Here is a 5,017-nt window from a genome sequence, read left to right on the forward strand (position 1 = left end):
AAACCAGGAAGGGAGTGCTGGTCTCGAACATTACGTGGGATCTGATCTATCCGAAGGGCTCAGAAGCAGACATTTCTGCAAATCTCCTCCTACCAGACTTGGGCATCTGGTATATTCTAAGTGGAGGGACTAGATTACATGAAAAGAAAGCAGGAAATTCTTTCCCAACAGCAAGTCAGTGACGTGCCCCATGGGGAAAACCCTCAGCCAGGCTGGCTGCCCTGTTCCCATTTCACAGAAGTGGAAGCTGAGACCCAGCGGCCAGCCCGGCTCACCCACTGGTGACCATTCGAGCCCCGTCACGGTTAGGAGCCTTCTCTGACCCTCCCACTGGCTCTGGCCTCCTTCAAAGCCGCCCTTGTCCTGGTCCCTTCCCTACCCAGATGGTGGGCGCCCCCTCCCTCCAAGCCCTGACCCCGACCGGTCTGCTTGCGAGGAGCAGGCCCTCAGTAAGTGTCTGACAGATGACCACGTGGGTCCTCGTGGGAGGGAGTGACCTGCTGACCCCGCCTCCCCCCAGCCACGTGTGAGGACCTGCAGCTCATGACCTGCGGTGACACCGCCTACAACCAGACGGCCTTCCCCACCGCCCTGGAGCACCGGTCCCGGGAGGCAGTGGAGTCCAGCTCCGAGTACATCCTGCTGAGTGTCCTGCACCACCTCCTGGAGGGCCAGTGCAACCCCGACCTGCGGCTGCTGGGCTGCTCAGTGCTGGCCCCACGCTGCGAGGGCGGCCACGTGCGCAGGCCCTGCCGGCGCATCTGCGAGGCCCTGCGAGAGGCCTGCCAGCCTGCCTTCGACGCCATCGACATGGCCTGGCCCTACTTCCTCGAGTGCGGCCGCTACTTCGGGGGCGAGGAGGAAGGCTGCTATGACCCCCTGGAGAAGCTGCGAGGTAAGTGGGGGCTCTGGGGTTCAGTGGTCTGGAGCAGTCAGGTGACCAGAAGGACACCTGGGGAGTGGAGAGGGCCTCCGCCAGGGCCCCCGTGAGGACACATGCATGTAGGTGCCCCGCTGGGGCGTAAGAGCACGGCTCCCCCAGCGGTCCCCTCCAGAAAACTATGCACGGGCTGTGCCCCAGTCTGCTGTGGGGAGGGCACGACCCCCAAGAGGCCTGCCAGGCAAAGGCTGTGATTGCCCATGGCCAGTCCTACAAGACCACACAGAGGATACTGGCTGGTAGCCAGACTCCTCAAAGTAGGGTCCATGGGGCCTCGTGGGCTCAAGGCAGCCACGGGGGGCCCTACAGACATATGGGCTTCGGTTCCTCGTGGACAAACCAGCAGAGGTGGAGTGGGCAGCCCTGGGTGGTGGTGAGACACCCATCCCAGGAGGTGTGCAAGGAGGTCCTGGAAGGCTGCTTGGCAGTGGTGTTGGGGGTGGGGGATGAGATAGCGAAAACCCTACAGGGGCTGGGCTTTCGCCCGAGCCTGCTGTGCTCCCTGCTGGGTGAGAAGGAGAGGCCCTGTGAGGGCCACAGCGGCACCCATGGCAGCCTGGCTAAGAGCTTTCTGCTGAGGCAGACGTTCTTACTGTGCTGTCCCAGACAGCTGCCACTAGTGACACGTGGACACTGGCTGCTTGGATTGTGACCAAGGACTTCAGTGTTGATTTTATTTGATTTTAATGAATTTAAGCTTAAACGCAAACGGCCACGTGTGACACTGGCCAGTGCAGGCCAACATCTACTTCCAGCCTCTCATGTACTCACATCACAAAGCTAAGGGCGAGGTTCACAGGCTCTGGTGCCGAGTGCCACACATGTGGGTCTCATTTAAACCCACAACTACCCTGAATATTAGTCACCATTGCACAGATGACAGAGTGGAGACTCTGGGAAAGCAAACAGCAGTGGGGTCACCCGCTCCTGCCTGGCAGAGCCGGTGTGAACAGGCTGACGGATAGATGGACCTGTCTGTCCTGTCACCAATCCGCTAGTGAGCACCTGCCACGTATATGGCTCGTGCCACGACGTCGAGGGTGGCAGGGGACACAGGTGCATCCGTACTGGCCGGGTCTGCCACTCGCTGGCTGTGGGGACGGGGCGGGGCTCAGGGCTAATCCTGGAGCTGACTCTGGGGTGGGGCTCCGTCTTCCACCGCTGCCGTGTGAGGCAGGGGTTCCGTGGACAGCACTTTGCAGGCGGACAGGAGCCATGTGCAGGGGCAGGGGCAGGAAGTGGGCAGGGGAGGCGGCAGGGCGGGGCGGGGATGCAGAGCGAGGAACCCAGACTCTCAGTGGGACAAGCCTGCCTGCCCTGGGAAAGCCCAGGGCTTGGCTTGAAAGAGGTTATTTTGGGCAACTCCGCCACCAAATTGCCGGTTTCGGTATGCTTTCTATCCCCTCGAAAACCATTTTGAGCAGAAGCAAAACCACAGGGTGAGTGAGACACTTAGGGAAAAGTATTACTGTTAGGGCTCCTCCAGGACTAGCCTGCAGGGGCCTGCATGGGTCAGTGCAGGGGGGTGGTGGGGGTGAGGCGGGCAAGGAGTGACCAGGCCGTCCACCCGGAGCGTGTGCTCTAGTAGGCGGGTGGGAGAGCCAGCTGGCTGTGGGCTGTGCTGGAAAACATCCCTTCCCCAGACCTGGAAGCCCACGAGTTTGTCCTAAGGAACTTTTTTTAAGTGGGTGAAGCCGCCTTCCCAACCCACGTCCCTCTCTCCCCTCCCTTTCCCCTGCCCCCAGACACGCTCACCGTCCTGTCGGTGACAGCAGCGAACATCTGGGGTCCTCAGATAGTGGAATGGTGGGCTGTGGGAGCATTTTAGAGCTGCTATTGCCTGTCTCAGAGGCCTTGAGACTGTTTCCATCCGACCCGAGTGAACAAGGCAGACAGGGACCTGTGTCAGCACAGAAAACCGTGTCAGGACACCGCACAACAAACAGTGCTTTTCTCTGGGTTGCTGGCTCTGTAGGCCTGTCTGTCTTGTTCTCCATATTCTGCTGTTCTGCATTTTATAAAATTTCCAAAGTAGCTACATTATCACTCTTATTCATAATAACATTAGAAACTAAGTTGCTGTATTACCTCTGTTGGGTGCCGTTATTGCTGTTGATATTAAGTATTATAGAGGGAGTTTTACTTTAAACCATAAACACAGATAGAGGGGAGGCCATCCCAGGGGAACACGTGGGCCCTGACCCCCGAGTTGCCGCAGTGTGGTGGGGGTGGGGACGGGGGTGTGAGGGCGCAGGAGCGGTCAGCGTCCCAGGCAGCGGTAGGGGAAGCCGGCGTGGGCAGACAGAGCGGCCGGTGGGTGGGTGGCAGGCAGGCAGAGGCTGACCCCAGCACCCCCATTCTCCCCCCAGGAGGCCTGGATGTGGAGGAGGCACTGCCCTCCGGCCTGCCTCCGACCTTCCTTCACTTCACCCACCACTCCTACACCCAGATGGTGCGGGTGCTGAAGCGGACGGCCGCCCGCTGTGCCCACATTGCCAAGACCTACAGCATCGGGCGCAGCTTCGATGGCAAGGAGCTGCTGGTCATCGAGTTCTCGGGCCGCCCTGGCCAGCACGAGCTGAGTAAGCCGCTGTCACTGTCCCACTGAGAGGCCTGGGAGGGGTCAGCTTCCAGGGAAGGGTCCTGCGCCTGCTCGGCCTTGGGCGCATAAGCCCGGGTCTGGGATCCTAATCAAAGGCCCTGATGTTTGGGGGACCGGGTGCAGGCAGATGCTTCGGGGCTCTGCTGGGTGCATGGGGGTACACAGCCACAACCACAGGCCATGTGGGAGCACTGGGAGGGAGGGCACAGTCCCGGGAACGGGGACTGCGTGTCAGGGAGCAGTGAAGCGAGGGGTTTATTACGGCTGTGAGCACGTCGGGCCCGTGTGCATCTGTAGGGAAAACGTAACTGCTTTGTGCATTTTGTTGTTTTGCAACCTTGCCCTGGCACCCGGACCCCAGGCAGGTACGTACGGCGCCCAGTCCCAGCTCCTTTAAGCTGCTTGGTGAAGGTGATATCACAGAGTGTGTGAATAAAGCTCTTTTTCTATTTTAAAACCCATGTCCATTTTAACTCGTATCAGGCTGAGTGGTCCTGTTTTGAGAGGAGGGAGAGCAGCCTGGAAAATGCCAGGTTTTCCTGCCCCTTCAGAGCTACGTTCTTGCAGAGGGAAGTCAGACTTCACTGCAGTCACAGTTCACTCCCCACCATGAATGAGAAAGGGCCACTCGGGCCAGGAGTGCAGGTGCTGAAGAAAAGTATTGTGGAACTGAATTTGAGGAGCAGGCTGAGGAAGAAGCAGTGCTGGCCTGGGGGCCTGGCCCCCAAACCCAAGAGATTCTAGCAAGGACTCAGCCCTCTGGCTGGCAGCCTGTTTCCTGTATGGCGAGGTGACCGTGAACCCCCACTCCAGGGCACTGAGAGCAGCGGGCACAGGGGCCCTGTGCAGGCCTCTGTGGGGGATCACCGAGTGAGGGTCCCAGTCCTTCAGCCCGTCTGTCCCCGGGATCATGTGAGTCCGCTGGGATCAATCTAGAAGCAGGCCCCATTCACCCCTCACCCTTATAAGTAACTGAAATGCACACCTCATCGTGGTCAAGCGACTCTGGCACCTTTGCCAGGCTTGCCACATGCAGCCCAGTTTTTATCTTAGTGGCTTGGGCCCCATGGATAGCATGAGCCCAAAGCTCTCACTCCAGTCAGGGGTCAGAGCTCACCCAGCCGCAGCCCAGCCTCCAAGGCCCACCCTGCCACCTCCCCTCCACCTTGTGGTGGGCTCTGAGCTAAAGATGGGAGCTCTGCCCGTTTAGGATCAGCCTGTAGCTTTGGAATGTGTGGGTGGGGGGTCCCCCGTGCAGAGAGCCAAAGGAGTTGACTGTTGTGGAAAGCCTGAGGGTCTTTCACACCTTTGAATGCTGGAGGGACATGGGAGTTTGCTCCCACAGATGCTTGGGCTGAGCGCAGCCAAGGGGGGAGACACCACTTTCCAGATGAGCAAGGTGAGGCTCAGAGAGGGGGTGACTCGCCCAAAGTCACACAGCCAGGAGGGCTGCCAGGCTCCTGGCCTACTTTTCC

Source organism: Hipposideros armiger, unplaced genomic scaffold (assembly GCF_001890085.2).
Source record: "Hipposideros armiger isolate ML-2016 unplaced genomic scaffold, ASM189008v1 scaffold_677, whole genome shotgun sequence".
NCBI classification, from domain to species: domain Eukaryota; kingdom Metazoa; phylum Chordata; class Mammalia; order Chiroptera; family Hipposideridae; genus Hipposideros; species Hipposideros armiger.